The 20,262-nt window shown below is 37.6% G+C and overlaps 1 protein-coding gene and 1 long non-coding RNA gene across 6 annotated transcripts in view; both read right to left on the bottom strand.

Moving 5' to 3' along the window:
* Window positions 1–20,262, bottom strand: part of LOC100645139 (unconventional myosin-XV) — a 62,936-nt gene that overhangs the window by 8,064 nt on the left and 34,610 nt on the right. The window lies entirely within an intron of this gene.
* Window positions 6,612–10,643, bottom strand: LOC125386353. The gene is made up of 2 exons (XR_007226411.1): window positions 10,104–10,643; window positions 6,612–9,991 (listed from the first exon to the last, which is right to left on the bottom strand). It is a non-coding gene; the product is annotated as an uncharacterized LOC125386353 (long non-coding RNA).

The raw sequence follows: 20,262 nt of genomic DNA, 5'->3' as shown, positions 1-20,262 counted from the left end.
GAATATTCTTCTTTATAATATTCCGTTTTCTCTTTAAAAGAAAAAGAAAAAAAGAAAAGTAGTAGAACGTATATATTGGAAGTTTTTTTACTTTCAACTATGAACAGAGTAATAATATGTATTTGTTTAATTAAATATGACTGATTATACATGACCGCTCCCAAGCTTGTGGATCGTAATGTAAGTACATTCAATAAGCTTCTCTTCTAATTTATTTCTTTTTTGTTCAATCGAATGGCTGTTAATCGAATGGATGAATGAAACATACAAATTAATAATTCGCAAACGATTTACGACCGACTTCTCCCGCGTGTTACATCCGCATAACTGGTTTCTTAGACGATGTAGAAACTAGATTCTTTATAAAGTTATTTAATTACTAAATGCTCATGAATGATAGTTTAGTTGGATTCTATAGAAGAAAATCGATACCATCCGCTGTACACGTTTTACACTTTTCCGACGCTGGTAATGTCGTGAAAGTCGAAGTGTATAGCTCCGTATGATTGCCATTATTATTTCCACAGCTGACATATATTTAGTAAATTGTGATTTCTTTCGTCTGAAACTGCAATTTTTCCACAGTGCCATTGCAGGGATGATATTGCAATAACGTAATTCTCAATTTGCCATAATTTTCAACATAATAAGTGGCTATTACCCGAAAAATAATGGAACATATAGTGCATTGTCAATTTTCATGCCTACTGTAATTCTTTCGTCTGAGTGTAAATTATTCTAGAAAAAGAGTTAATAATAGTTCAATTTTCTGTTAGACTTTTTAAAATATTAAGTTCATAAAATATTTCTCGTATCTTAATCCCAATTAATTCCGTGTCAATAATAAGATGACTCTTTTAACTATGTATTTTGTAATTTTTAGCAGCATTGATCGCATCTAATGATATTCTTTTGTTAGAGGAAGAGACTTTTCTATGTTCAATTTTCTGAACGGGTAGAAAGATATAAATTCCAAATATTTTTGGGTCCTCCTACACATTTTCCTAAGGAAGTCGTAACGTAGCACCCGATATATCGATAGCTGATACGCTGCTGGTAAAACCTGAATGTACCTGAGCGAGTGAGATAAGCAGATGTTGACCCTGACCCACATAATCGTTAATGTATCCAGGTACGACGGTAAACGTGAGCATTCATAGTTACTGTAATGGTATTAATAAGAATAACCATCCACTTGATTCTCTCCGGCCTGTTTATGAAATAAATTGCTTTACAACTCTATCAGAGATTCTCGTGTATAATTTTTCAAACGTATGTAGGTGAACGTTTCATTTTCCATGCTGAAAAATTATTCTGCATTTCCTCTCGAGATTGATATCAATTTTTCTAGCTCTTCCCGTCTATCTACTAATTCAAATAAGACATCGACCAAATATCAGGCAATGTTGAGATGTAAACTTAGAACTCCTGCCACGGAATGAGATATGTACGATGTTTTAGGCGTCATAAAGCCTTGATTCGTTGTTCGTTAACCTTAATTGCTGAACGAAGAATACCTTCTGAGGTGGCACCATTAATTCTCTTTAAACTTTTTAATGATCACGCTCGTTACACTCGACGCAGCCTTCAATTACGGTAACTTTACCACCGACAGCATTTTACTAATATCTTGGCACAGTATCGATGTAAACAGGGTCGATTATGCGATTACGCCGCGAATGCAATCTCCTGCATTCCTTTTCGGTACTTTATATCGTCCGCCTAACGGTAAAAGCTTTTTCACCTCTGACAATTTCTCGCCTTTGGAAATTGCTTCGACATCCGAACCACTTCGCATCTCTCTGTTTCGGTAGTGAACAATTTTCATTGAAAATTGATTTTCATACATTATAGAATCATGAAACGAGCCGTTGTCATCAAGGACAACTCTGGTCCCGATTAATAGCAAAAGGAATTCATTATTGCTCGTAAAACATACAAGTTAACGATCCTGTTCCTCTCGGTGCCTTTTCTCGGCAAGCATAAATCATTTCGAAGGAAAACTGTATTTAATGACGGACGTCGATCGTTGGCGTACTAAATTACGTATTATCAAGCATCGAAGGGTGTTAGCAAAATTGTTTCTCGATCAGTCACCGAGGAAACAATAATTAAGTGCCGTAGTTAAAAGATAATATCGTTGGTTTAACGTTAGTAGTAGTTTTTCATGGATATCTGTTACCCGACTTTTTTCGCTATTTAAATCTTTTCTCTAATAATATTTTCTCTAATTAAAATATGTTACGCATACTTGGTAAAAATCATAGATCTCAGATAACGAATACTTGTGCACGCTTGGTTGATAGATATTATATAATTAAAATAGTTCTGATCTCTTCCTGTGTTATATAATTTGGTAGGAGTCGTTGTCCGGCTAATAATTGACTCGAAGTATGTTAACTAGTAACAAAAGCGCGGCGAAACGCTCGCTGTACGCAACATAATAAAAGAGAGCATCATTAAACGAAATACCCAATTTGCAACTAATTAGTTGTGCAGTTCTTGCGCCGCAAAAAGTTGCTAGAATAGCAAATGCAATTTTTAAGATATTCTATATAAGGAGGAATCGATTCTATATAAATGCCGTGCTCACCTCGTTTAAACGATTCATCATTTTTATCAGCGCATTTAGTTGTATTAAAATATGCGAAAATGATGAAAGAGTAAAAAGTATACGATCGTTGAAATGTGAGTATTGAATTTTACTGGGAATCGAGTAAGATTTACGGAGTATTTATTAATCGAGGACAAGAATCTTATCGGGATCATGACCTGGTAGCTCTTGACCTTCTCGTCGAGTTTCTTCAAGGTCTCTTGTATCGTGGTGAGGGTCTTGTCGCTCGACTTCTCCTCCACTTGCGTCTCATTCTGCGTCCTCAGCTCTTCGAATCTCTTCAAGATCTCCCTGACACTCAGTTTGCTTCCATCCGCATTTTCTTCCGTGATCGTTTCCATTTTCGAAACCTTCCGTTCCCCGTTCACTCGACCGACGATCTGATCGCTGTCGTAGAAATCCTGGATCAGTTCGTTCATCTGAATATCCTCCGCGTTTTGATTCTGTCTAGCCGGAGATTGAGCTCGATATTTCGTCTCAATGTTGTCGTTACTATTTCTTAATGGACCAGACGGACTCGAGTTTCTCGAATTTCTTAACAGGCAACCCTCTTCAAGCCTCAATTGCTCGATCGTCGGTTGAGGACGATCGGAATTACTCGAGTTTATCAAATTAACCGTTGCTGTTATGGGGTTTAGAAAAGGCTTCTGATCCAGCTTAGACACGTCGATCCTTGGTATATTCTCATACTCGAATTTTTGTTGATTCACTCCTTTGGAATCTTTCTTAGTCGATTCTATGATTCTCGAAATCTGCTTAACATTATTCTTGTTCACGTCCAAATGACCAGAGTCTGAAGACGTCTTCTTATCTTCCTGCTTCTTCTTTCTTTTACATTCGTCTTTCGCGAAAAATTTAATGAACCTGTTTCTCTGCTCGCCCTTTGGCCCCTTTTCACGGTTGGAAGCCTTCTCTAAAAACGCCCCGGAGTCGTCCGTTTGTCCGTACTCGTCGCTGCTTAAATCCGACTCCGAGGACTTCACTAAGAGGCTGTCTGGAGAGTTGGTTTTTCGATCTTCGTCGGAGAAATTCTTGTGATCGAACTTCCCGACGAGATTACTTATACTTTTTCTTCGAGGACCTAACTTCGAGTCGTGATCCTCGTAGTGTTTCCTATAATCTTCGTCCACGCGAGAAAACGAGTATTCTGACGATTTCTTGTCGATCTTCGTGTCTCTTCGATAATCCACATTCTTCCCATTTTCGTTCGTTTCCAGTTTACGCAGAAATTCGGATCTTCTCACGATTCTTTGAACGTTATTGAAGGGTTTAGGTTCGATTTTCTTGGTCTCGTTCTCAGAGATTTCTGAAGGATCGACGAACTGAGAGAGAATCTCTGGCCGATGTTTTGGCTTCTTCCTCAGGGTTGTTGGCAGCTCTGCCCAGTTGCTGGACAGTCTTTTAGAGAAGATCCCTTCTGTATCGGAAACCTCTCTCTCCATTTTGGTCAGTTGATGATGGACACTTTGTTCGTTGACTTGGTTGAATACATCTGAATCTGTTTAGTCGACATATGAGTTAACCATCTTCTTTTTTCTTTTCAATAATCACGAGTCTGTTCAGGAAGATGGTTCCATGAATGTTCAAGCATTAAGCTGATTATTAAATACTTGGAATTGGTTCTTGAATGTACCGTGCACTGTCTATCGTTTAAAAATTGAGTTGTTCAAAATTTATAGTAAGCCTAGAGTATGTGTTATGTAAGTTGAAGTACTTTGTAAGACGAAGTTGTACTTTGTAAGACTAAGACTAAGCTTGCATTCCACCGCTGTTTAAATTAATATTCTTTTATCATAAGGAAATATACTACTTGTTGGAAATCATTTTGGCTTAAAGGATTTAGGATTCAAAGGTTGATGGATTTTCTTAAGTAACTTAATCTTTTTTTGTTCTTGATGTCACAGAAATAACTGCTGACATAAGCGTCTTTTCTCGTGTCGGTTACAGTGCAATAGAATTTCAGACGACACCGCAATTCGAAACATCGTGTTACGAGCAAAGTCAATGAAGGAATACTTTCCAGCTCGGTTTCTGCATAGTACAGGCCATCGAGCACGACGAATGCATAGAAATTACATTTCGTAGAATATAATTGACCTTGATTCCCCGAACCAAAGATCTTTTACGCATGGCGACCGTGAACTTTCTTCGGCCACCACTTGAAAGACCTCTAATACTAATTAACAAGAGAAAAGGAAACCCTGTGAAACGAATACGATATCAAAAATGGAGAAATTCGAGCATAAGATATACATTAAACATCGCTAAGCTTCGGTGATATTTTTCCTCGTGTGAAATTATTAATAACATCAAAAAAAATCACGGCGCTATAGCAATTAAATTTCGAATAGAAAGGGGGAAGAAATCACGTTCGAGAAACGTACGTAAATATCCATAAGATAGAATCGAATAAATTATTACGCGGAATACCTAAAATAATTAACTAGACGATAATAAAAAGACGATAATAAAAATTTTACCACGATTTCGTCGGTGTTTGGTGTTCTTTATGCGTGTTTTTCCTTCGATAACGAAGCCGAATTTGCTTGAAAAAACCGCAGAATTGCCCTCGTTACGGCACGCAATGCCGAATGTGGATCACGGAAGAAGGACCTTCTTCAGGGCCTCGTGAGAAGATCGGCGAAGAAGCTTGTCGTGAGACCAAAGAACAATGTGCACTTTTCATTGTAATTATTTCGCGCTAACAAACTCTCCTTCGCTCCAACAACGAATGAGAAAGGCTTCTGCTTTCTTGGATACCTAACTTCTCCTACCTATTAAAAAGGGTTGTCTTCGCTTTTCATGAAAACTCGCTTTCCCCATTAGCGGTGGATAAAGTAAATAGAAATTTAGTAAATAATTCGTAAACATATTCATTTTCTGAAACATTGCATCTCTTTAAGTAGATATTACAAGAAGTTTCTTAATTTCCTGTTAACTTAAATAATGTACATTTGAAGCATAATTGACTACATAAAAATTCAATTTCTATGCTACACGCTACTATGGCTTTGAAATCAGTCGGGATATTTTACAGAATGTCCACCTGTCCTCTTTATCACCTAAGAATCTCTGTAATGTCGAACCGAGAAGGGGAGAGGATGCAGAGATTTAGAACCCAGATTCAAGTAGAAGGCTAGTCGGAACTCGATGGTCAAGGAAAAAGTAGGAAACGAAATCCAGTCATTCTTAGTCAGTATGTCACTATACTAATGGAATGAGTATCTTCTGACCTACAAAACGTCTATCGTTTTACTTTAATCCAATCGTGAACGTGCAGATGAAAGAGCATAAACGACGCGATCAAAGTTAATTCATCATTGCGCTGTAATTTCGTCCTATATATCTCTAGAGGATTATTTAAAATTATAATTTTAGCCTTGAATGGTACTTGTCATGTACCTTTATCCGTTTTATCGTTCGTGTTTCAACGTTTCGCGATGGTTTTCGAATCATACATCGAAGACAAGGATATTTGTCTCCTGGAATAATTTATTTGCGTTTTATGGAACCTGTTTTCAAAGGAGTAATAACTTTTTAGAATTAAATTCGAGTATCTCTCGCGTAGTAACTATTTTCGTAGATGATCATCGATGAAAAATGTGCTTTCAAGGATATTGAATTAATGAAGTTTTTTTTTTCCTTCGACAACAGAAGAGGATATTTCTGGATAGTCGTTCCGCAAAAGGATACAGAACAATCGGCGAAGAAACAGCTAATTAGCATTGTGTTGTTCTGCTCTGTTGCATGGCTCTAATTAAATGACAAGCACTATGTTTTTACACAGACCATGTTTTTTGCTAACAGGTGTTTGTACAAAAATTATGCTCTCGAAAAGTACTGTCTGATTAAGATATATGATTACTTCGATTAATCGAATATTAATAACAATGATATGATACTATAATACTAATAATACTGATATAATATTTCTTAGATTCTCAGAGATTTAGATCAAATTAATAATATCGTAAGTAAAATTAGTAAAAAATCTAGATTTTATAATAAATATTTTATTAGAGTTGTTGTGTAGTATAATTTTTTCGCAACAGAAATAATTTAATAATGTCCATTAATTTATATTATTTTTCGGGACGATGCGGTGTTGAAACAAGTTTATGGTTAATCAATGACTATTATTCCCAGCTCGATTAAAGATCGATATCTCGGATGGAGGCTGGTTTGGTATGCCGGTAGCGACTACGCAACTATCTATGGAACGCGTAAACTTGCGTATAGGAGGATCGTTAACGATCTCGTATGAGGTTGCTAGGCTTGCGTAAGGAAGATCACGATCACATGCCTATTTTTCTTTTCCCGTGGTCGCTTCTTCATCGAGAAACACCGATAGAAAATAGACAATACAGGCAGTCCTTTGTAATCTCGCATATAGACATCGTCTATACTTGGAGGCTAATTCCAGATGATTTTCGAAATGTCTGCTTGTAACAGAGTTGTTATTAATTCACAAAAATTGAACAGACTGGTTTCATGGTTAAAAAATTTAATTGTAATATGAATGAATTTCATTATCAATTTACGAGAACTGAAAAGATGGTTTTTTTTTTTTAAAAACTTCGTTACAAGGTAAGTAGATATTCATCTTCAGAATTATAAAAAATAATTGCGTATATCTTTCGATAAATTTCCTCGATTTCTTCGTCGAACTGGATCCACTTTCGCCGCTTAGCGGTGCAAAATAGAGGATCCCTGTGGAGCGATTAAAGCGAACTTTCGATTCCTTGACGAGTCAAGTATGACAGATCGCGAGCAACTTCAACGAAATATCTTCACTTTTTCATCTGTACATATGATCCTACAACTGTTCCCTTAATTTCCTCTTTTTTGCAGTCATTTCAGCAAAACAGTTTCTCGCAGCGAAATCTCAGTCCAATAAAAACAAGCCTACTTATTAATCTCAGATGAAAATTATACGCTACGAAAATACCGAATGATCGCCCGCAAAAACGGTTCCATTAACAGTGCCGCAAAAACCACATGTATTATGATGACCTACTTCGAAACATTTCGAATCATCGATCCGATGGATTTTTGAATCAATTTCGAATCAATCTCGACCTCGCCCAGTTGTGACTATCGCAACTATCGCGTCATCTCTTGTTTTGCCATCGTGAGATCTAGTCAGGTGAACGCGTGGAATGTTTGCGCGAGGTCGTAACAAATATTTTAAGAAAACACAGGGCCCGTCTCATCCCGTGAGCAAATAATTATCGAAGGTGTGCGATGTATTCTTGGGAATACAGGGAGCGGGGAATAATTTCTTAATGGGTAGGAAAGGTATGTTGCGAGTGCGAGTCGAGGTAAACAACGATTGCCAGTCGTAATTGAGCCTTGGCGACACGAATACCGAGATTTCGCCATGACACTGGGGCAAGCGAAACCGATTTATTGCGACACGATGGCGATCGAGATCGAGACCGTTATCTTCGCTGTGCTTGCGAGGCCGAAGCTTCGTCTGACGCGTGACATTGCTCGGAAACAGGGTATAGCCTTCCTTACCCGCATCGCCATCGATAGTCGTTCGTATCGAATGTTGCAGAATTTTCTTATATTTTATTCTTTCTCTGTTTTCGTTTATTTTATTTATGATCAAGGAAGATTCGTCGACTATTTTCGTATTTGCTTATTTAATTGTACATATTTGCAAGAATATTCTGTGTCGGTTTCATCAGAGAATTCTGAAAATTGAAGGAGTTATTAATGTCATTAATTCCAGCAAACATTTATACGTTTCAATATTTTCTAAGCTATGTTTATACGGTGATAATTTATATTCATTTGATGGAAATTTTTATTCCCGATGGAAGATGTCACCTTCTTACAAATTAAAGGACAGATGTTCTATACGGTGTTTTGGAGCGTATTTTTTTTTATTCGAGTCATGCACTATTAATTATAAGACCACCTGTTGATTTCACGCTACCGTACAGTTATACTATTATACAACCGTGTATATGGAGCCTGATTTTGAGGATGATACACAGTATCGTGATAATTCTCTGTAATCGAATGATTACAGCAAAGAGCTGCATTAAACGTGGCTATCTTTAATGAGTTTCTCGATTTACGAGCGGAGTGCGACTGTATATAACGAACAATGTACCTGTCATTTGCCAAGCAGCGTGAAAATGGGACGAATTTAATATTTTGTGGTAAAATAATAACGAGTTCCCCGAAACTGATTAACTTTACAAAAGCAGATAAAAAATATTTAAAAGATTCTCATTTCTACAAAAGCATAACTCTAATCGCTCGAAGAAGGCAAGATACTATTTTTCAGTGAAGACTGACGCGTAAAAGAGAGTAATTTTTTACAATTATGAAAGGAGGTAGAGGTAATTTGAATATTCAGGAAGCGTCGATATTAATGTACTTTTTCTCTGAAATTTGAAAATCGTTGCAACGATTTTAACACATGCAAGAAAACAAACGGAGGAAGAAACGCGTGTTACGTAAAGTACCAGAAGTTGGAATGATTAATGCAAACAAAACTACGCAAATGGAGAAAAAAGTCGCGATGTGCGTTTAAACGGACGTCGTCGAGACAAGAAATGGACTGTGTTGATTTGACAGACTCGATTGGCAAGCGTTTCCTTCTTTCTTTTACCGTCACACTTAACGCGGCACATTCGTAGAATTCTCCTGTTAGTTACGCAACACGTTTCTTCGATACTTTTTCTACTCGGTGTTTTATCGAACGAGTGGAATCAGAAATCCAATAACAGGCGAACCAGCTATAGAACAGACAAATTTCTGCAAAGTTTAATACTCGTTGGTTCCTCATATAATTAGTGTGGCAGCAATTACTTTGAAATCGTAAATGTCGGTATTACAGATGCTTCCAACAAATGACAGAGGACAACTGTAAATATCCTCATTATGCCTCAAAGAAACGACGGCAGTTGGTCTATGAAGACGAGCAAGCGCATCGTCTCAAGTTTGCACAGTAAACTAACCACAAAATATCACCCAATTACTTTCATTATCCTCGTTATCCATTAAGCGAGTAAACACCCACAGTGATTTTTCCATCTTCGTACTCCCGTATTAATATTTTTTAATTATTCCACGAAGTTTGTTAAACTCAGTAGATTAGTGAAATACGTGCAAAATTTGTAGTTCGATATGTTCTTTAATTATTTCTCAACGTCGAGTAATTATATCGTCGATCATCGTACTCCAATATTATTATTCTCCGATGATTTCCTAAAATTCATCGAACTCTGATCTCTTCTGTAATACTCGTTATTCACCAAGTAAAAAATTATCTAAAAAAATTCGTCGATTTTGTATTCCAACATAAACTTCATCGAGCTTCATTAATCTCATCATAACTGCCACAATTCTCATCGGCTCCTAAACAAACATGACGATCCTTGAAAAATATTGCAACTTAAAATTTGTCAAAGTGCACGGTACGTTCAAGATAATAAAATAAATCGAAAGAAACGGCGGAAGAAGGGCTCACATGTCACTTTTACCGTTGATTCTCGAAGCTATCTAGGATCGAGTCACTGACACTCACCGGTCACACGGTATCAACGCGATAAGAGTATCCGCGTGCGCGATCGCAAAGTTTCTCTCGCCTGAAGGGACGACTAGCGGAAGACGCACGTACGGCGTACACGGGAAGATCACCGTGTGCAGCGTTGCACCAGCGTGCACCGCGCGACGACAGTCGATGAACTGAAGAGCTGTGTGGCTTCCGATAGACAGCGCTGTTCCCTGCTGGCTGCGCTCTGACTAGCCGGCACGTTCGAAACACCGATATCTGGGTCGAGCCTTTCCACACACGGTGTGTACTTGCGTACGTTTCGCGCAATAATGAGCATTCGATACACGGTTTCGTTTGTGTTTCCAAGTGAATCGCGTAGCGAAAAGATGGAGGGAAGGTGGTGACTTACGCGGGTCTGCTTTTTTCGAGGTGTGAGAGATTCGCGAAACTGACTCGCGTACATGCAAAGAGTGAGATATCGAGAATGTCAATGAACGCATATGGAATTCGGATATGACCTTTGGGGAAAAATTTCAGTATATGTAGGTGCGATGGAAGAAACATAATATTGGCTCGGTCTTTATATAATAGCTATCGCAACTGGATGCGGTGAATTTTGCAAAGGATCATAACGGAGCGATGGAATGCATTTTCAACATATTTATAACACTTTCATCGGAAAGGAGAGCTGATCATTTGAATAGTATATATGAGAAATGTAAAATACGTGGTACCGTCATATCATTGTATACACATTACACGATAGGGGCGTTTGTAAATGATTTTTGTAAAGCCTTAGGACTGAGGTTAAAGATCAAGAATGTCGTAGACTTGTCGCACCCTATCGACGATGACAAAATCAAGGCGTTAATTGAAATATAGAAAATGTGTGCCCACGAGCATTTAATTTGGGTATCTAAAAGTTAGCGCAAATTTTGTATAGAACAACCCTATAGTGTTAAGGAAAGAGGGCGTGTGTGAGAAAGATGGGAGAAGATAAAGAAGATTCTTCTTGGCGTATATGGAAAAAAAGAAAAAAGCTGTACAAAATTCGTAAAACCAAAAAATACGAATGGAAGGAAGTTTATGGTTTGCGGTTTGGTCCACTTTATGTCGAAGATTCTGCATTCTTCGAGGATTCTTTGCTAGAAATTGTTCGATAAAAGATGGAACGTATTGAAATGTATTTCGATCGACTCAACGGCCGTCAAAGTATCCTATTCCCACTACTGATTCCATGCATTGAGAACATCCTATCTCTCTCTCTCTCTCTCTCTCTCTTTCTCCTTTCCATCTTTTCCCTTTTTATTTTTTATTACGTATCGATCAGAATGCGCATAATAAAGTAAGGAATGTAGAGTAAAAATCTTTTTCCTTAATTCTCTCGAAAGAACGAACGGATAACCAATAAGTGGTTTAATGAATAGGAAGATCGAGTTGGGTCAGATCGATTGCATTATTGCCCGTAATTTCGTAATGGAAATGTAATTGTTACCGTTAGGAACTGTTAGGAAATTCTTGGAGAGTCACGAACAAGTTAAGAGATTCCTACCAGGATACGTATGGATATTTGAAACGATGCTCAGCAACCTATTTATGCTCAAAACAGCAACGTTGTCTATATCTTTTATAACTAACTTACACACGTGCAGTTTCTGAGATTTATATGGTCAGTTTCTTTTTGTTATTATAATTTCAAGATACACTGATAACTTCGAAATTTTTCTTTCAGCTATGATTATCGTAAATTGTTTACTGGCCACGAGACTCGCGACGCCTTTGTATCTTCCCTGAATTTAATTCCCTAATTGGTATGACAGTATGGTGTTGGATATACAGTTTTCTTGTTACGAATGCATAGTGCGTGCACGCGAACTAGTAGAGTGTTTAGCAGTCAGTGGAAGAATGAGAAACTTAAAGACCAATTAACATAGGTCAGTGATGTTTATGACATAATAACGAGACTTTCGTTCCTTCGCGTCACAATCCCGGAAAAATTTATCTCTATCAGTTGCTTCGTATTCTGTATACTCGATGAGCTACGATTTTAATTATTCATCGATTCATGAAGTATAGTCTCATTGACCATCAATAAAGAATATCCTATATCGATACACGTTATATTATTAAAAATGGGAATTAGAATATAAGAAGGTTCCACTTAGTTGATGCAGGAATGCCCATTTATTTCGTAACTGGCGAGTGAAATTTTCTAGTCGTCCTGTTTCATTAAACATCATCTGTTTTGCTTCGATTCGAAGCAAAGAGTTATGAATACGTACTTTCATTAATATCCATTAAGTTTCCTTTACACTAGGATTACTAGAATCACAATTCATAAGCGTCACCAATTCCAATTCGTAAAAATTTCATAAATTTACAATGGTACATTTTTGGAGATTTGAATAATCTTTGGTAAAAGTATCTAAAATTCATTTCATTTTTCGTGTTTATTAATTCGATATTTCTAATTTTTATTTGTTAAAGAAGAAACCAGCGATATCTGTTAATTTTTTTGTTCCAGAATTTATGCGATGTGAGTACTTCGAAGCGTTGAATTACAGTTTATCGGTAATTTTCGTTCCATCGAATTAAGAAGATGCTTTTAATTTCTATCTTGAAAAGTCAGTTATGCAATGTAAAATCTTCGTTTGTGTATAAGACGAAGGGTCGCCATAAGTTTTCACCGGAGACAGCCGCTTAATGACTCTTGCTGTCGGTAATAAGCGAACGTTGAGAGAAGAGGAGAAATCGCAAAGAGGAAATAGGAAGTAAATTAAATCTGGTCCGAGGAAAATTAATTGTTTCGGTGTTTCTTTTTCTACCGTATCGATAAGCGATCAAAGATTATTTGTACAATATTGTACGTAATTAATAATCGATCAAGACGTTAATTCTATTAAGTAAGATAATTTACGGTTACTTGTTTTTTCGTGCACAAAGTAAAGCAATAAACAATTTCATGTAGAAACTGAGAATAAAATAGAAATCAAAGACGGAAGGGAAAAGTCGGAAGTGATAGTTGGATACCAGGAATGATTGTAATTTCTTCGGTCGATAGATATACATACTTGGCAAAAAAATTCCTGCTCGGGAAAGTAACTTGCATATCTTTTGATATTTAAATCTACTCTATCTATTGAAATTAATTATTTTTCTATATACTCGATTACAATAATAATAAGCGCTTCGTTTTCTTTCTTCGATGTATAAGCGAAAGAATTCTGTCCATTGTAAACAGTCTTTTGTAAGAATACAAATTCGTCGAGAGTATAAAAAGACGAAGCCCATCGCTTTAAATTTTCGATCAGAAAAGAAGCTACACAAAAGATATACGTGATTCATGCGTGTCCGTGTAACAGCAGGCGCACCTGTCGTTAACGGAAACGACCGATTACACTTGGGACCCTGAAAGGGTTCCATAATACGTGAGCCCGGTCGAGAAACATCCTGTTCGTTAAACCGTAGCCCTATCCCCATTTCCAAAAGCCACGATATCCTCTTTTCCGTTCTCAGCATTGTGTTTTGTGAGTTTCGGGTATCTATATATCACCTAAGAAATTTTTCTAGAAATTTTAGAATATTTTAGCAAGTATCAAGTCTGATTAGGTCTCCCGAAAATGTAACTCGAAGGATCAAGGATCTTTATACGTTTCGAATCTGAAGACACGCGTTCCCACGTTTCTACTTACGCGACCTTACAACCTCTATCTTTCTCTTTTTCTATGCTATGAAATCATTGATGATTTAGCAACCACGATGAGACAGGGGATTCGTTAACCATTGTACCCTCCTCTAGGAAGGACTATATAGCAAATTAGCGATAAAATGAATTGCAATTGGCGATTTACTTCATGTCTACAGGCTCTTCAAATAAGAAACGTAATTAACAGATCATAGTTACAGGTCATTTAGTAAATTATATTTGTTTCATTGAAGCTATTTCGAAGAAATACCCAGAGAAATTATAGACCCTTTTATAAAAGGAGAATTATGAAATTATATACCTTAAAAGGAGTAGTTTCTCGTGACTTCGTTCAACTTTGATGAAACAGCGATTTTAGTGGCTTCCATTTTAAGGAAACTCGATCCAATTTTCGTTCGACTCATCGTGAAACGTTCTCAACGCTTTCTCGCCTACCGTTCCCCCTGTTCACAATTTTCTAACGACTCGCATTTTTCTTGGACTTTTTTTCCCTTGGTGATCTCGCCACGAGACGTTACAATGTGGCGAAAAGTGCGTGATCGAGGCGAAATCTGTTCTCTGAACGCGATCGACCGCTGTAAAAGGTACCCGTCATGACCGGAAAGACTAGTCGACTTAGAAAACTCTCCCCTGTTTCGCGATTCGGAGACACATTTTCCATTTCTAACGTCCGATATATCGCAACTTCTGTTTCTTGAACGCTGCACGTCTACCTTTTACGAAAATGAAACGCAGCCATCGAATACTTGCGACACTTCTCTCGTCAAGCCTTAGGAAAAAGGCTAACACAGAATGGTAGAAATCTAAAGAAGACAAGTGAAACTGTTCATGAAGATTCGCCTTAAAAAATACAGAGATTCTTTAGCAATACAACCGTTACAGCTTCTTCGATCTCATACGCGTAAAACACTACATGTCATTAGCTTTCTGAGAAGAGACGTTGCGAGATGCTTAGCTAATGTCTTTTCGTACTTCCGACAAACTTTCCTTCGCTGCATGTATATCCTCTAACATGGTGCCTAGGAAATTTCACCGAAATTATTTCTTGTTAATTTCTTTCTTCGTACCGTCTCGTCACTTATAGCATGAATTATGGTTTCCATTCAACGAAGACATTTGCAAGAAAAGGTTAGTTTTAATTCTTCAGACTTGTCGAAGGGACAAACAGTTTATATAATTAGAATTCGTACTATTGAGAATATCTGTTGCTCTCTTTCTCTTCACGTAGTATATCTAACGTTCCTAATAATATTGTAAATTTCATAGTAATAAAATAATTTATATTCAAATTCTGATAAGGCAAGAGATTAAAAAGAAAATGTAATGAGCTCTCAAATTTGCTGTGTCTCAAATAGCTTGTACAACACACGATACGTTTTACTGCCACTATTGTTGTTGTACCGTACGCTCGACCCTTTTGCACAGGGTGCAAAGATGATTCACCGATGACACGTGATGGTTCAGGACACCTTGTAGATCTGGAAGGACGCCGCGAGAGAATTTAGGCCAGACCCCGAGTGTCAGTGGGAGATAAAGATCGTTGCCAGGGTCATTAGCAATTCAAACAGTTTCCGGTCTCCAAGCTGGTATCGCGTACGCGAGAAAGAAGGTGTTGCCTCCGGTAAACACGAGTTGCTTGAACTCTGAATCGCTTGAAAGAAGCCTAAGTAGTTGCGCGCCTGAACGTTACGTGGCTTCGACTCCTTCCAGCTGGGGAATATATCCAACGTAGCTGAGCTGCCACGCATGCAACGATGTGCATCCGATCCGCAAAACTGCCTCGAATAAACGAAAAGAGGAAATTCAAGTTTTCTATGGTTCGACACGTTTCTTCGAAATTTCACGTGGCGGCTTAATTGTCGATGTGCACGTCGCGGCGATCCAACGATTCCTTCGATACGCTGCTCTGAGCATTCGCTAGGATAGATAGCCTGGGATCGAAATGTTCGTTTCGACATGGTTCTAACTTGGTTTCTACCTTCGTTGTTTGCTAATCAGGAGAGATTCGTACAGAGTACCGCTCTCTGTTCTTCTCTAGTTAGCGGTGCTTACAGTTATGTTTTGGTGATTTTAGTAATTATATGCCACGTATCTTGGTGTATACGTATTTTAAAAATTTTGCTCCTCTTTAATCGTTGCCCATGACAGCTTCCCACTTTTCGTATCAAAGGGAACAATTTATCAACGATTTTCTATTATAGTGGTCAAAAGAAGCTCGGAGCTGAACTATTTTCTAAATCAAGGATTTACTTTTTTAATTCCTTGACATCGAATAATATCTTTGATATCCTTGTGACGTAACTATGACATGGGAAATACTGGACGTGCCAGAAACGTCATGTATCGTCAACGTTTCATTTAATCGAAAAGAGAAACGGGCTTGTCATGACACGATTACTAATGCAGATAAAAGAGAGAAAGAGAGAGAAACGACTCAGTTAACAGCTAATTATTACAATTCCAGTCTATCAGATGACAACCACGCGTAAATCAGCGCAAGAATGCAGTTAGATTCGTTTATTGAAAGAAATTTATTGCGATAAGAGGCGGCTTGCTCCGTTGCGGAAGGCGAATCGTTTGACTCCAACCGGTTCGATGGTACCTTTCCTCGTTGTGTAATTACACAAGCACGTCTGTACAACAGTTGATTTTTTATTGAATGGAGAAACCTATAAACGGAGAGATCGAATTTCTCGTAACGTATGCGCCGCGCACTCACTCACCAATGCACCTGTGCACAGGAATGAGGTGTTTACAATTGGTCGAGGAACTTCTTATTGCGTGATCGCGCGAATCGAGAGGAAGAGAGAAGGAACGATAGACTCCGGGGCAAGACGAATTGACATTTCCTACGCGCCGACAGGGTCTCCTTTTTTCTTTGCCCTCGCTCGTAACGTGGAATGTAAAGATGTGATTGGTATATAATGCGACTTCGAATTGCATCGTAAATCGTGCAACATGGCACAGCATTCGTAAGTGCTACTCAATTCTCGGAGACTCGCTGAATCCTCAGCTTGGAGTCTTCGAAAATACGCCACTTTGTTGCCTCAGTTACAATTCCTCGGGTTTATTTCACGGAACAGAGTTTTAAAATTGTGACACAAGTGGAACGATGGACATGGGATCGCAGTGAAAGTTTTCCAGTAAACGTAGGCTCATCGAAGACGGAAAAAACATTGGGAAGGTGCAAAACCGGTAACAAATTGTTGTTTGCCTCTTTTGTCACGAGCGAAGTGACGACATCGTGCACGAACCGCGACGTTGCGTACTTTCTTACAATGGCCTAGCTCTAGCTGGCCGGAAGAAGTCGCCGTCTTCGAAGCCTTTATACCGATGCTTTTTTAAAACACGCATGTTCCAACAATTCCTCACAATAATGGTCAATTATATTCCCATTCTCATCGCCCAACGTGTGACCAGCGAGTTTAATGAATTTAATTATGCTCGTCGATCTGTTCTCCTAGCGACAAACGTTAATGACGATTAGTGACAAATGTAGAATTGTGTCTTTCGAATTTCGCAGCCAAATTTGTACGATACCTTTACCTTTTCTTCGTGCTATCTTCTTTATGAAGAAAATACAATCAGAGTAAGTAAGAAGTATGGTCTACGCCCACTAAATGACTTCGGTATTTAGTAAATCTGATTAATGGACAAATGTAAGTTGTGATCTCGACTCAAATTAAACAGCCGTAAATCTTTTCTCTGAATTGCAAATTCTCTTTAGGAATACTTAATGTATCCTGGACCATTCATCACTGGAAGCAAGTTTTCGTTCAATTTCGTGTCTGTCTTTGAATACGAATAATTCGAACGAGATGTTTTATAAACATTTTCCTGCTACACCTGTTAAACATCAAGGGCAAGTACGTAATTGATGATCGATCTATCATTCGTAATTGAGTGCGATCAATTTTCAACAGCAGTTCTAGAAATCGTGATATATCGTTAGTACTGTAATCTGTTTCTTTTGAAGCTTTCTATCGCGAATTAAATACGTTACATTCCTTAGTAATGTAATATTTCTTTTAACTCCATTATCTGCAGTAATGACTTCCCTTTCATTGTGATAGTAATTCATCGACGCCTCGATAAATCTTCGATTAATTTTCGAATTATGCGAAGAATTTATATCGCTGTTGAATTTTAACGAAACTTCTACGATTTTTCGTACCATTAAAAAAGTGGATCAAATACTGTATTCTGCTTAAAATTCATTTAATCCAAACGGCTAACACGAGCCGTGAAGCTATGTACGGCCAATAAATTCCTATCTTATTCAGGGAGACATTTATGAGGTTGAAATTTATTACAAGTGTATTCCAGATCTCGGGCACTAAAACAGTGCTAAAAAGGTAACAGCCTGTAAAATTGTGCGTCATAGAAACGCGAAATAAATAAATATTATCTGGTATCGTGTGCTTCTTGTGCAACGTTCGTCAAAGGTAAAAGAGAAACGAACAAAGAAGGTGAAGAAAATATGTCACGATGAATTCCATGTGACGTGCATAAGCTTCTTTCATGGTTGAACAGAAACGGAACTGAATCGCACCTTTTTTCTTCAAAACCCCTTTTCTTTGCTCTTGAAATGGCTACATACAAACGGTCGAACCGCAAGCGATCGCCCAAGACCAATTAACGACGATCGACTTGGAAATTCTAACGGCATGATACTATGTAATGTAACGAGGCAACCTCGGGCAACGCCTAGTGTAAATTACGTTTCCAGTGAGTGGTCATATATGCTGGCCAATGCCTCCTTATTCTTTTCTTCCTCGCCGCAGAAGAGAAGATATCGATGGTCTATCATCAGCGTAGACAGTTTTCGATCGTCCCTGATAAAGTGCCGATGGATAACGATCTCGGTTTTCTAGATATGCCTCACAGTCTTCGGAAAAATATAATTTCGTTAAGAATGTTTACAAAAAGGTTTGCTTTCGTTATAAAATCAATAAGATTTTTTTTTAATTGGTATATTTTCATAAAATTTACGGCTCAAAAATTTTGTACAAAAAATAATTGCCTGGTCAGTGGTCAAAGAAGGTTTCATCTTCGTTATGGAGTCGTTGAGTCTGTTTCTTAATCATATGTTTTCTTGAATCTTTGCGAGAAGGAAACAATTTCTCTCTATGGAAATGAAGAAAAAATAAGAAAGTGATCTGCATCGAGGAAAAATGGGAAGTATAAATCGAAAATAAAGAAATTAAAACGTCTCTCGGAGGCGCTCGATGCTTCATTCTCTCTTGCTCGAGCGACAGCTGTAAGAATATCGCTGCGCCACTGATCGCAGAGGTAAAATGATAGGACTGATCGATTGAATGGACCGACGTCCGCGGTGAGCGTAATAAAATTCAATACTTGGGTACGTGGTCTGTGTCTTCCAATGGATTCGTCTCTATCCGAATCGCTTTGCTACCATTCTTATGGAGTAAATTATAAATTACAAAAAGGGGGACAAATTGTCAAAGAGTAAAACTATTTTCGTATAAAAATTAGCTAATTTTAGCCACTATGTAGAGTTATTCTTTAGCATAAGATAATATCAGTGGACGCGGAATAGATGGCGATATAAGAAGATTTTGGTATAACGGTTATACGAAGCATCGGACAACGGTTTTTAAAATATTCGACGATAGATGTATGATAATTATGATAATTAATCGAGATCCTATTCATAACAGTTGACAAGATTACAAGCTATTGTTGCACTCCGTTTCGCAACTGCTAGAGTTCTTATCGCGTTTCTTTATAACTTTGATAACCTCTATTTAGGAATACTGTTAAGTGTTTCATAACAGGAATGATTTGAATATGACATACAAAACTTTACAATACAAATGTATACAAATGTTTTGTGTTTTAATTATGCATATTGGTAAAGAATAAGTAAGTTCGCTGACTCGGGAAATTGATTGGATTCGAGGTTTTTCGGTAGAAAGCTGCTGCTTAGAATGCCCTTGATTGATTAACAACGAAACCAGTTGAATTAATACACGGTTCGTTTCATGGCAAATAATGGATATTTTTATATAAACTCTTTGATTTTATCTCATAAATCTCGTAAATGTAAGATTTATTCTTCTGTTCGAACCATTCAGGTTTACCATTTAACTGGTTTTAGGTTTACCATTAATTTACGATTTAAAATTGTATGAAACACACGCGAGTCACACGAATTTTCTATTTCCTTTTCGATCGGCGTCAGGGTTCGTCACTTACTTTCAGTATTAATATTTAAATGATCCTTAATAATACGAATTAAAGATGCAAAATCATGATTGCGTGATCTAATTTCATGGTTCGATACGATTTAACTTTTTTGTGGTGGTAGAAAATCGTGGTTGAAACACGAATCGAGATGAAGTATTCGTTTGATGCAACGTTACCTGAACCAATTATTAATCTAATCATGCCATCGAAACATTC

Source organism: Bombus terrestris, chromosome 14 (genome assembly GCF_910591885.1).
Source record: "Bombus terrestris chromosome 14, iyBomTerr1.2, whole genome shotgun sequence".
Lineage (NCBI taxonomy): Eukaryota > Metazoa > Arthropoda > Insecta > Hymenoptera > Apidae > Bombus > Bombus terrestris.
Note: the sequence above shows the minus strand (reverse complement) of the source record. Positions and strands in the feature narration are given on the sequence as shown.